The following is a 14,504-nucleotide window of genomic DNA, read 5'->3' as shown; positions in this document are numbered from 1 at the left end:
TTACATGTGCGTGATTGACCATACTACAATGCATATACGTATCTATCTATCTATCTATCTATCTATCTACCTATATATGTGTGTGTGTGTGTGTGTGTGTGTGTGTGTGTGTGTGTGTGTGTGTGTGTGTGCTATGTATGCGCGTGTGTGTGAGCACAGTTCGCGATAACGAGGGAAAGAGGAAATAAAATAAGTTTGCTATAATGTTCGGAGACATGCTACACGTCGTTCGGTTCCGTGTGAGGCACACGAACCGTTTATTGCCACAGATACACACCGCCCCAACCTCATTTCTTCACTCCCCGTGCGCGTGCGCGCTCGCACACACACACACACACACACACATACACACACACACTGACAGCTTGTACGACGCGACTATAGGCTTCCATACAAGACTTTCTTCCTTCATTCTCTCTCTTTCTCTCTTTCTCTCTTCCTCTCTCTCTCTTCCTTCGTGTCTCTTCCCCCCCCCCTCTCTCTCTCTTCTATTTAGCTTCTCCGTGTTTTGCTTTCGCCAAACGTTCTTGTTACATAAAAATCGTCAGAGACGACAGAACCACACGCCGGCTCGCGCGTTTCCAAACGATACGGAATCTTCTTGCGGATTTAAACAAAACAAAAAACAAAAAAGGCAAAACAAATAAAACTAATTAGGTTTTCGCAGGTAAGTGAAATTATTGCCCTTTTTATCTTCCATATATATATATATATATATATATATATATATATATATATATATATATATATATATATATATCTTTTTAATTGTTATTTTCTTCTCATGTTAAATAAACTTTATTTCAATATATTCAGCATCTTTCCAACCCCTTTTATTCTATCTATTCCAAATTAACTGTACATATCTGGCGTTGCCAGGGAGTAATTTCACTTTCAGATTTTTTTTTTTTTTTTTCACTAAGACATTTTTTTGGCATATTGTATATATTTCTCTTAGCCTGCATGCCTGTCTGCCCGTTTGCGTTTTTCTCGGAAACTACTGGGTCGATCTGGCTGGAATGTTGTATGAGCCTTTGTTATGATAAAGTGCAGCGAATTAAGTATTATCCGTTCGGTGCACAATTAAGGATTAGCAGGGGTTAGTATTGAATTAAAAAATGAGCATAACTTTAAGCATATTCAACGATTAATTTGGCATAAAACAGTGTTTTAATTCCAAGTGAACGGCTATAATTTTCACGATTATCATTATTAGCTCACAGGGAGCTTTCAAACAGGTCATCAAAGATCTCTCCTTGAAAATAGCCTGTGGTGTTTCCTGGAGGCTGAGTGACAACAAGTCTTCCCAGATTTCCAGTAATCTCCACCTCTTTTGATAGTACTTGCAAATACATTTGCATTATCGCAACAGCTGCTTGCCATTGATTTCTCGTTGGCGGCAGCTATTGGTCTTCACTGGAATCTGAGTGGCAATAAGCCTCTCCAAGGTCCCAGTTCTTTTCGCATTTATCCGGCGGAGGTCTGGTCAGTTTCTCGGTCTTTCCTTTTTCCTTCCTTGACTCTACTTGGCTATTTGGTCTCACTCATTTTTTTTTTGGGGGGGGGGTCTTCTTCTTCTTCTTCTTCTTCTTCTTCTTCTTCTTCTTATTATTATTATTATTATTATTATTATTATTATTATTATTATTATTATTATTTGCCAACTGTTAACAAAATATTAAAATGCATTCTGGTTGATTTAATTTCGCAATTACATGATGTTTCTAACAGGCTTTTTCAAAATTTTCGTTTTCATTTTACGCAGTAGCAATTTGTTTTTTATTTCAATAAATATTCGATTGATAATATAAATAATTATTTCATCTGTAATTATGAACGTTACGTAGACACGATATATGGACAGACAGACGGACAGACAGACAAGAAGTGATTACACAATTTTTTTCATATAGATATTAAAAATTCAATTTGGACATTTTTGAAATTAAATTTTGAAATGTTTATTTTATTATTTTTATTTGTTTATTTCCTTTTTGTCACCGTTTTTTTATTTATTTATTTATTTATTTATTTATTATTTAAAACATTTTTATTCATTATTCCTTGTCTTTTCCACATTTAAACTGTTCATGTTCACTTGCCTCCCCACGAGGGCAAAGTTATACACAATGTCAGTTTTTAATGTCGTAGAAATCTACAATACCCCAACAAAGGGGCGCTTTAGATTGGAAGGAAAATAAAAATTGCCTCAGTCTAAAAGGATTTCTCCTTCCCTGACTCAGGACAAAAATAAAAGATGAAGCAAAGTATCAAAACAGATACTACACTTTTCTTCTGTTTTTAATTTTTCCTGTTATTGTCAATTCAGTGTGATTTCACTTTTTAAAGTTCTCGTTTGTAAAAATGAATGAATGAATTGCCGCTCAAAAACGAAATCAACAACAACTGTTCATTTACTATTTCATTCATTCATAAATTTTTTTTTACGTTTTAATTCTGTATTTATGTTTTGCCAATTAAAACATTCTTTTCAAGTTTGGATATTTAGAACGAACGATTATGAACGAGAAATCTTTACTTTTTTTTCTATATATTTTTCAATTCTATTTATCGTTTATATTTTCTCCGTCTGCTTTTTAAACGTCTGAAAAGTTTATTCGCTTTGCCTACAAATTATTTTGCTCTCCTCTTCTCGACGACGGCGTATATCTCGTGTTTAGCAAAGGCCTGTTTGTCTCTACTTACTTGCCTCCCCACGAGGGTAGAATTAGACATATGGTCGGTTTTTAATATGGGGAATATCGAGCTCCCTAAAAAGGGGCACCTGGATAGGAACAAAAATAAAAATTGCATATAGAAGGATGTCTCCTCTTGATCGAGGTCAGAAAAGATGAAGTGTAGTATCAGAACATATACTACACTTTGCTCCCAGCCAATAGGTAAACGTGTGTTTCTCTTTCCAATGACTAGAGTGTGCACGCGACAAAAAATAATCTGCTACGGATGGCTTTATATATATATACTAGCAGTTCAGCCCGGCTTTGCTCGGGCCTGCTCATAACTTGGCCTACGTGTGAATACACTTTATGTAAGATTTCATTTGTTTAGACAAAAATTTGTCTGAGTAATTTCGTAGAGACCGACGAGGTCAATTTTTTTAAACTTTTACCCTAATTTTGACCCCTTAACATTTATTATTTTGGTCTCAAATCAAAATACAAAGTTTTACCCATGTCCAAGTTACCTACATCTAAAATTTCAAGTCTTTAGACCCAAAATTGGCAGAGGAATTTGGTAGAATCTGCAAAGGTGAACTCTTCAACTTTGACATTTTGGCAGCCAAATTTTCGGCCCAAAACTGATTAAAATACTTGCTGCATGTCTGAATAGCCGTTATGTATAAATTTGAAATGTTTAGACCCAAAATTGGCTGAGTAGTTTGCTAGACACTGCAAAGGTCAAATCTTTTGAACTTTGACCCCTTGCCAACTCAAATTTTTTTACCAAAACCGATTAAAAAGCTTGCCTTATCTCTGAATACCCTTTGTGTAAAATTTCAAATGTTTAGACCAGAATTTGGCTGAGTAATTTGGTAGAGACCGCAGAGGTCAATGTTTTAAAAAACTTTTACTTCAATTTGACCCCTTAACCCCTTAACCCTTGGTAGAGTTTTCAAATGTCAAATCATTGAACTTTGACCCCTTGACAGTCAAATTTCTGACCGAAAACCAATTAAAAAGATTTTCTTAAATCTCAATACTTCTTATGTCAAATCTCGAGTCTCTAGACAGAAAATTAACAGAGTTATTTTGTAGGGAAATGTACACACACACACACACACATACACACACAATTTTCACTTATATATATATATATATATATATATATATATATATATATATATATTCATCACATTGTTTCGCTGTATCACAGCTCTTCAGTGCGGCTAGGCTAGCAACTTAAGCCAGGCTATATATATATATATATAATTTAAAGGAGATTAGAACAATAGTCTAAAGAGCTGAGTGTATTTTAATATATATATAATTCTGCCAACCTAATTCTGAATCATCAGATACTTATTTGTCAGAATGAAGCATAGTCTGACTCGTTTCTAGATGCACCTTCCCAGGCATTATCTCCATCTTTGGGAATAGTTGTATTTAATTGCATCGCTTAAGCCGCCCCTATCGCCGAATGATGACAGGTACGTCTTCTGCTAGTTTTGTATCCGAACGGAGTTCTCTATCTGGTGGAGAGGAGAGGGGGGGGGCGCTGGTTTTCCACACTTTCTGTCCTTGTGTTACATCTCGCTGCCACCTGAGGCAAGTAAATGCCATCTCACTAGGCGAGCCAGCATAATAATCGTAAGGTGCTGATTTGGTACTTCTGTAAATTAGAACCCTAGGTTGGGCCCATCCCTCGGAGGAAAAAATTAACTATCATATCAATTATTTTAGAATTTTAAGTGGAGAATTAGTTTCGCAGACTATACTTCATATAAATTTAATGTAAAATTGTAAAATGATCATCCATTTCTAGACTAATACCTAACTAGATAGCGTTTTAGGGCATGTAACCAGAAGTTTACGTTGAATTTATATGCAAAACTAATCCACACATTAAATTCTAAAATAATATTTTTTCAGGAATTTCAAGGTGTTTACATGTAATCACCTAAAAAAGTAAAATCTCTGGGCATTTTTTATTATAAACAGTAAAACAAAACGCGCGGAAGAAACAAATAAATAACAAATTACTTCACTACCTATTTGGATGAGATTTTTTTTTACTTATTTTAAAGCGTTTATTTACGTTGCCACACAAATAGCGTTTCGTTAGGTGTGTCAGGAATTTCGTGAAAAATATTGAATAATTCCACCTCGTCTTTCCAAGCTTATAACTCCTCGAAAAATGTAATCCAAGCCTTAATTTTTTCTTCAATTAAAGGAGCAAGGACCAAGGTTTCATTAAAAAAAAAAAATACAAAAACAAACAACGTGTTTTTTTTTTTTTAAGTTTTTAAACTTCGGACTTTATAGGTAAATTTCTAAAAAACACTAAATTTTTTTTTTGTTTTAAATTTGAATATATTATTTATTGATCATTTATCTTCAATTTGTGATATATAACACTTTGGTGAGTAAATTAATTATTTACTTTTTAATAGACATTTCAAAATGGGAGGCGTGAAATCATTCGACCCCCTGTCTTTCCAAGCTTACAACTACTCGAAAAATGTAATTCAAGCCCTTTTTTTTTTTCAATTAAAGGAGCAAGGACCAAGGTTTCATTTTTTAAAAATAACAAAAGAAAAAAACAAACAACGTGGTTTTTTAAAAAAGGTTTTAAACTTTGGACTTGTAAATTTCTAAAAAACACTACTTTTTTTAAAAATTTGAATACATTATTTATTGATCTTTTATCTTCAATTTGTGATATATAAAACGTTGGTGAGTAAATTAATTATTTACTTTTTAATAGACACTTGAAAATGAGGAGGGGGCGTGAATTAAAAAAAAACGTTTGTCTAAAATATTATATTCGGTTTATTGGAAAGAGCATAAAATTTCACATTGACCCTGAAAATATCGTAAAAATAGAATCAATAGAAAAATTTTGATAGATTTTTAAAGTTTAAAAATTGAAAAATACTGAACTCGTAAAATTCAATTAATTTCATTACTGTTTTTTTTTTTTTAATAAAAAAATAATATTTCTATTACTTTTTATACAACTTTAATAGTTTATTTTGGAAGTATAATCCATAAAGAAAATAAACAACCCACTTTTAAAAGAGAAATTACGAGCTTTTTTTATATTTTATTCGCAGTTTCGTGTTAGGGGTGTCAAAACTTTCTACAAAAATTCTGATACACCTAGCGTTTCGTGTTACGTTAGAACGAGAAAAAACGGCTGACATGAGGCGGTTATCGGTGGAGTATTGATAATTTAGGGGTGGTGAGGGTTTTCGCCTAAACTCTAGTATTGGTATATGGGTGGAAAAGGTGTTCGCTACGGAGAGGCAGCCGCCTGGACTTTCGTCTGATATATTTTATTTGTTCACGTGACTTGAAGATTTATATATAATAAGTATATAGAAGATTTCTATACAGTTTCTGTTGTGATAATGCGTTACATTACATCTATCGCATCGGCCTTTTGGTCAAGATCAAAGTGTAGTATCTGTTCTTCAGATGCTGCACTTCTATTTCTTGTTCTCTTTCAGTGGAGGAGAAATCCTTCACGACTGAGACAATTTTTATTTTTGTACCTTTTCTCCACGTTAAAAAACGACCTTGGTGTCTAACTCTGTCCCGTGGGGAGGCATAGTAAATAGGTACATCTATCGCATCGAATTACATCTACCTACATCGATCTAGAAACTGGGGGAAAAAATTTAGATAAAAAAAAGATAAACTAAAGAGTTATCTACAATGGTCGTTAGAAAAGTAAAAACTCTTAATCTTTTTTTAATTACAAATTTTAAAAGCTACAAAGACATGAGTGGCACCATTTTGAGCGATCTTGTGTGCACGAAAATATACTTTTTCTACAAAGTCATCACCATTCTTAATACATATTTGTCAGCGATAAACGATGGTTGTGCATGGGCGTCCGGAGCGTGCTTCGTCATTTGAGAGTCGTTCCAAAAGTAAGTCTTCCCATTTCTTTAAACTCAAAAAGTTGATGTGCTACAAAGACGGGAGTGATACCATTGAAAAAGTCGAAGTACTACGAAGACGGGAATGGTACCATTAAAACGAACGACATTTTGTGCTTTTTTTTTTTCTCTTTTTTTTTTTTTTACATGGGGGTCACCACCAGAATTTAGTTTTCAACATAGTCATCACCATTCTCAATGCACTTTTGCCAGAAATTCAATGACGCATCTCTGCTTCTGATGCACGTCCAATACAGGTTTGCTTTCTTAGAATTTCATACTACCAATATCTGCAACGGAAAGATGAAACTTTCAGGTCATGAATGCATAAGTTCAGTCATCATAACAATGCAACTTTTAGCTCCCCTCTGATCCATTCTAGCGGAATAAAAATAGGAGGCATTACTTTTGTAAGGTCCCACCTGACTACAACTTGGATGTCTTCAAGTCCAACATAAACAACCGCCCCCTTAAGTAAGACACTTTATCAAATCTCCATTACTAACAATGACTACGATATTGTCCCATTGTACACGCAATAACCCTTATCCGCAAGTGGCTTCCGGGCCTTGATAAATGATGACTCCCATGTAAAAAAAAAGTATATATATAATTTTAAAAATGTGAGAGATTATATAATTATTTCCACAGTCTAACAACGTCGCAGCTCACAAGAGCCATGACTGCAAACAAACTAGAAAGTCCGACTCGAGTTTCGCCCTCATTTGGGCTCATCAGTTAGACATATCCGAACTATGAGATATCTTACTGATGAGTTCAGATGATGGCAAAACTCGAGTCTTGCACTTCCGGTTTGTTGGCTGTCATGGCTCTTGTGAGCTGCGACGTTGTTTGACTGCAGAAGTAATTATATAATCTCTCACATAGTGAAAATTCTATTACTAATTACTTGCTAGGTTAGCTTGTTAGAACATCGTCCTAACGAGTATAAAATTGCTACTTGTCAGACATCAGCTTGAGTTATAGCTGGTTGGATGTCAACATCCCTTGTTCGAGACGAAGTAGGTTCATTCCATAGTTGGATTTTGCCGCGGTTTGCTTGGTCTGTGTTACTTAATAGAATTTCTTGTATGTGGTGCTTATGTGGCAGAGTGCTCACTTTGCATCCAAGAGACTCGTGTTTAGAATCCCAAGTTCGGATATATCTAATTGATGAGCCTAAATGAGGGAGAAACTCGAATCTTGGACTTCCGGTTTATTGGTTGTCATGGCTCTTGTGAGCTGCGACATTGTTTGACTGTGAAAATAATGTTATATATATATATATATATATATATATATATATATATATATATGTGTGTGTGTGTGTGTGTGTGTGTGATTGTGTGTGGGTGTGTGTTGTACATGGGGAAAGAAAGTCTTTAAAAAGAACCTTAAAAAAAACATAAAAACCTTCACCAAATGGACCAGGGGCCCCTCTTTGAATCTAACTTTGACCGGACACTTTGAACACTTACAGTTGGAGTCAGAGTGTCTGAGACCACACATCACTCTGAGAAACACATTTAGTATCAGCGGAGGTAAAAATAACTCTACAAACTCCCATTTTAAAGAAAAACTTTTTACGAAAACATCTGAAGAGAGCACACCCTAAGCTCGAAACGCGTTATAAAATATTTTAAAATAAAAATATGATGAAAACCTTTAAAAAAAACCCACAGTTGTTGATGGCTATACTCTTTTATATATATATATATATATATATATATATATATATATATAGAATAAATGACAAAAATTTATGTTCCAAAATTCATAATGTTGACAATCTTATAGTTTATTCCTTTAATTCAGTTGATTTATACAATTCTGGACAGTATCTGTTTTGTAGCGCAAAATCAATCATTTAATTATTATATCAATTAATGAATCTATGCTGCCCTTAACTCATCAGAAGAAATACCAACAATCAATCCGTCAAAAGGAATTAAAATGTGATACAACATGGTGAAAATGCGAAAATTGGAAGAGAAGCTGCAGTTACCTTTATATTTTCCATTACGCCATATTGAATTTTAATCAAACAAAGTCATTAAGCCCAAATATTTGTCTTATGAATCTTCTATCAAGTCGTTCTATTTAATAATTAGTAAATTTATTATCTCATAGGATTAGCGAATCTCTCGACAGAGGCAACCTTTCTAGGGCAATTGCTCTTGACATATCAAAGGTCTTTGATAGGGTATGGCATAAAGGTTTACTTCACGAGATCTCCAGCTATGGTATAGCTGGAAATGTCTTCTCAATTATTAAATCATTTCTCTCTGATAGGTTCATAAGTGTAGTAGTTGATGGGCAAAAATCAGAAGCTCACAGTATAAATGCTGGAGTCCCTCAGGGGTCCATCCTGGGCCCAACTCTTTTCCTGATCTACATTAATGATCTTCCAAATCACATCCTTACATCATTCGTAGACATTTTTGCTGGCGACACTACTATCTATGGTAGCACATTCTAAGACAGTAAACGACCAAGTTCTCTCCGATTCTCTCTCCTCTGATCTTGATCACGTTGTACAATGGGGAAAGGAGTGGCTGGTTACTTTTAATGCATCTAAAACCAAGCTTCTATCTTTACATCATCAACGTTCTGATCCCCATCTGGCATCAATTAAAATGAATGGCTCTCGTCTTGGGGAGGCCTCAAGTTTTGACAGGCTTCTGGGCTTGACCTTTACTCCTGATCTTAAATGGAATATGTACATTAAATCTGTTGCCAAGGCCGCTGGAAAAATGGTGGGATCCTTCTATCGATCCAGTAGATATCTCACTGCTGATGCAATTCTCTATCTATATAAGAGCCCGATATGTCCAAGGATGGAATACTGTTGCCACATATGGACAGGAGCTGCTAGAAAAGACTTGTTCTGCCTTGATAGGGTTCAAAATAGACTTCGTGGCCTGGTGGGAGATGTCCTTTTCTCTTCCCTGCAACCTCTATCTCACAGAAGAGATGTTGCGAGTTTGTCTCTGCTTTATCGTTATTTTCATGGAAAGTGTTCGGCTGAGCTTCAATCTATGGTCTCCCCTCGCCAACCTTTCACAAGAAACACTAGACTAGCTGAAAACATTATCAATAATTTTCCCCACTCTTTATCTGTGCCTAAACCTAAACATAGATTCCATGATCAAAGCTTCTTTCTTAGAACTGCACGCCTGTGGAATTGTCTTCCGTTTTCCTGCTTTCCAGCTGTCTATAATATGGTTGTCTTCAAGTCCAACGTGAACAAATTTCTGATGAGCCGTTCCACTTAAGTTAACAAATTTACCGAACTTCCATTACTATCGATTACTATATTGTCCTTTTGACTACTCTACACTCTTTAACCCTTATCCTTGAGTGGCCGTTCGGCCTTGATAAGTGGTGGCGCCTATGTAAAAAAAAAAAAAAAAAGTTATGTATACATACTTATGAAAATAATATCAACAAAATTATAAACCACCGTATATGTTTGTATGTACAAAACTAAACTATATATATATATATATATATATGGGAAAAATGTGCTTTTTCAATTATATTTCATCCTTTATTCATAACAATCCTTTTATTTATCAAGCTCAATGTATGTTAAATGTAACTACAGAGCATATACAAAAGTCTATATTCAAAATCTCATGATTATCTCACCATTTATTCCATTTCATATGTTAAAACGTCCAACACTTGATAGTATCTGTTTCGTATCGCAGGAACAATCATATAATTATTATGTTAATTATAAATATTTCCAGCAGAGACTTCTCAGAAAAGCAGGAACTTTTTAACTTTAAAAAGAAAAGAAAAAGAAAAAAAACATGATCACATAAAAAAAAAAATCCGAAGAATATTTGCATAGACCCATGTTTGATTTAAGTTAAGTTATACTTTACTATAATAGTTATACTATTTTAATAGTTAAGTGATACCATAAAATTAAAAAGTTAACTGAGCGGAAATAAAATATTTTCATTCCAATAATGGGAGGGGGGGGAATTAAATAATAAAAATAGGCTAACTACAATCAAATATGGATACTTGGGATTGACTTTAAAATCTGACTTCCTTCTATTACATATAAATAGATACTAGCAGGAATGGGCGCTCGGCTTTGCCCGGTCGTAAAATATACTTAAATATGATATTTCAATTTGTCCAGATTTTGTATATATTAATATAGTCGTGATTTCAAAAGTAAAGAAAAAGTATCTGGGTACCATCAGCTAGAATCGAAACCGAAAGCAAAACTGTAGCATTCAAAGCTGGTGACGTATCCACTGTACTAACATGACATGCATATGAATTGACTAAAAATGAAAAATAAACTAAGAAGAATGTTCAAAATGTTTAACAATTTTTTTTCAATTTTGACCCCTTTTGACCCCTTAAAAACTATTTTATCGGTTAAAAACCAATAAAAGAATGGTCTGTAAAAAGATCCAATCATTTGAGGCCCCTAGTGCCGCTCGGCGACTTTTAGTTTCAGAAGAGATAGAATTTGAAAATATGTAGACAGACAGACATATAACCTTTTATATATGAGATATAATTTTTTACAAGGGAAAGGTAGTTTGTTGGTAAACCAATACATAAGAGCATAAGAAGACCGCACATGCTTAAGGCCATCAGAACCAACCAAATTAAATTTCGTCTCATCAGACCATAAGACATGGTTCCAGTAATCTATGGGCTTTGTTAATATGTCTTTAGCAAACTATTTGCGAGCTTTCTTGTGTATTGCTTTCAGAAGAGGCTTCGTCCTAGGTTGACAGCCATGCACATCAATTTGAGGAGTACAAAGATAAGTGTGTCATGCCTACAGTCAAACATGGTTGTGGGAATGTCATGGTCTGGGGCTGCATGAGTGCTGCAGGTATTGGAGAGTTACATTTCATTGAGGGAAACATGAACTCCAACATGTACTGTCAAATACTGCAGCAAAGCATCATTCCTTTCCTCCAGAAACTGGGTTGCAGAGCAGTGTTCCATCATGACAATGACCCAAAACACACATCCAAGACAATCACTGCTTTACTGAAGAGGCTGGGGGTAAAGATTATGGACTGGCCAAGCATGTCACCACACATGAACCGAATAGAACATCTTTGAGGCATCCTCAAGCAGTAGGTGGAGGTATGCAAAATCTCAAATATTCGCCAGCTCTGCGACGTCGTAATTGAAGAGTGGAAGAGCATTCCAGTGGCCACATGTGAAGCTTTGGTAAACTCCATGCCTAGGAGAGTAACGGCAGTTTTGGATAATGATGGTGGCCACTCAAAATATTGAGAGTTGACAAGTTGTATGTTAATATTGACAACTTTTCGTAAGAGGTGTACTCACTTTTGTTGCCAGGGATTTAGTTTTTAATGGTTATATTTTGAGCTATTTTGAGGAAAAATAAATTAACTCCGTTATATATGCTGCAGACAGACTATTTTCATTGTGTCAAAAAATCATTTTTTCAGTGTTGTCCCATGAAGAGATGTATTTGAAGAAATGTGAGGGGTGTACTCACTTTTGTGATACACTGTACATATATATATATATATATATATATATATACATACATATATATGTGTGTGTATATATATATATATATATATATATATATATGTACAGTGTATCACAAAAGTGAGTATATATATATATATATATATATATATATATATATATATATATATATATATATATATATATATTAGTTGGTTTTGTCAACTTGCTATCGATTGATAAAGTTCGCTCCTTGAAACATTAACTTAAAATAATAAACGCTTCATTCAAAACTGTATAAATACAAACCAAAAACTTTCTCATTCATTCATTCATATCAGCAAAAATATTTAGGTAATGTCAATACAAATTCATATTTTTATATGTGACGTAAAGGAAATAAAGAAATCAATTTACCCATTTGTTGTGGAGACGCCCACTAATTAGCATACGTGGGTGAAAAGATGTAGATAAAGGTATCAAGTCAGCAAGACCGGCGAGCTGTGTTCGAACGCCGGATAGGCAAGACGCATGTGCCGGTTGCTCCATGAAAGACTTTAACACGCCCTCTGCCGGACAATCTTCCAACTGCAGTACAACTGCACCTTTGTAAATATGTATTATCTTTTCGTCTTAATATATTTGTTTTACCTTTACTTTCTGCGTTCGTGTTGTTATTGATACAGACACAACACCATTTTTTTAATTTCAATTTGGAAATCGATCGCAACTTATTGGAAATCAAGTTGGTTCTTTTAAATGAAGAAACACAAATTTGAACACAAATGTCCAATGATTTTTCCGGAAATAAATAATATTGCGGAACAGAATTATTTGCTATATAAAATCAATACAACCATTGATTAAAAAAAGTATATAGTTAATTAATAACATGTCCTATAACAAAACCAATATGCAAATTAGTTAACTTTGCAACTGATGTCGTATATGCTTAAACAGTGGATGGCAAATATGATGCGTCTATTGTGAAAAATTGAAATAATCTAAAATAGTGCATTTCGATTTTACCGGGAATGTGATAAATAGTTCGAATTTTTGAATGAATGTGATAAATAGTTCGAATTTTTGAATGAATGTGATAAATAGTTCGAATTTTTGAATGAATGTGATAAATAGTTCGAATTTTTGAATGAATGTGAAAGTTGAATGTGAACTATTTCTAAATTGCAAGTAAAAACAAAGCAAATTGTTTTTCGTTTTTCTTTTATTTTCTTTATGGTCACATTTAAAAGATAAATATGTTTGTATCAAAATTACTAAAAGGTATATATATATATATATATATATATATATATATATATATATATATATATATATATATATATATATCATTCATTCATTTTAGTATATTTGCTGTTGCTGCTGCTGATGCTGTTGATAATAATAATAATAATAATAATAATAATAATAATAATAATGCTAACTTGCCATATAGAAACTGCAACAGCAGTAAAACAAAGATAGAATACCACTGAAATCAAATAATTGTAAGTAACCCCCCACCAAAGAAAAAAAGAAATTGTAATGTCTTCATCAACATACACCACACAAAATATTCGTGAAGGGCCAAGAAGAATGGAAAAACTAAGGGGAAAAGCACTAATAGGACCTCCACTGAATGAGTGTGAAGAGGTCTGTGACCTTTGAGAGGATTATTGCCGGATGTAGCGTGTTGGAAATCTGAAGGGAAATTGTTGTCACTTGATCTCCTGGGAAACATCACTAATAATAATTCGTGAGTAAAATAATAATAATAATGGTCGATCACATCATAAATGAATGCAGCAAAATCGTCTGCACATGGACATGCAAACAAAGGGTACAGACACAATTTGATGAGGCGTCTTCTAAGGAGACCAAGCTCTCCTTAGAAGACGCCTCATGTCTGGATCCTTTTTACAGTTGTTACACAGCTTGCTACACTAAAATACATAGATAACTTTATGGCACATGGAAGTACAAACGTGTTAAATAAAGAGGCAGTCAGCCACCTCAGCAAAAATAACCTTCTTAGTGACATGCAATATGGTTTCTGTTCTGCTAGATCTACAGCAGATGTGCTTACAATTATTTCTCATAGGATTAGTGAATCTCTCAAAGGAGGCTTCTTTTCTAGGCCAATTGCTCTTGACATATCAAAGGTCTTTGATAGAGTATGGCATAAAGGTCTACTTTACAAGATCTCCAGCTATGGTATAATTGGAAATGTTTTCTCAATTATTAAATCATTTCTCTCTGATAGGTTCATAAGAGTAGTGGTTGGTTGGCAGAAATCAGAAGCTCATAGTATTAATGCTGGAGTCCCTCAGGGGTCCATCCTGGGTCTAACTCTCTTCCTGATCCATATTAACGATCTTCTACATCACAT

The 14,504-nt window shown here is 34.1% G+C and overlaps 1 protein-coding gene across 1 annotated transcript in view; it reads left to right on the top strand.

Annotated features, from left to right (window-relative positions):
• The first annotated feature begins 242 nt into the window (after window positions 1-242).
• The window catches only part of LOC145241976 (protocadherin gamma-C4-like), a 317,214-nt gene continuing 302,952 nt past the window's right edge, over window positions 243-14,504 (top strand). Inside the window, exon 1 of the mRNA XM_080104848.1 lies at window positions 243-667. The gene's annotated coding sequence lies outside the window, so the exon portion shown is untranslated. The remainder of the gene's footprint in view (window positions 668-14,504) is intronic.

The sequence above is a fragment of the Euprymna scolopes genome, chromosome 21 (assembly GCF_053919585.1).
Source record: "Euprymna scolopes isolate OS-2025 chromosome 21, ASM5391958v1, whole genome shotgun sequence".
Classification (NCBI taxonomy): Eukaryota; Metazoa; Mollusca; class Cephalopoda; order Sepiida; family Sepiolidae; genus Euprymna; species Euprymna scolopes.
Note: the sequence above shows the minus strand (reverse complement) of the source record. Positions and strands in the feature narration are given on the sequence as shown.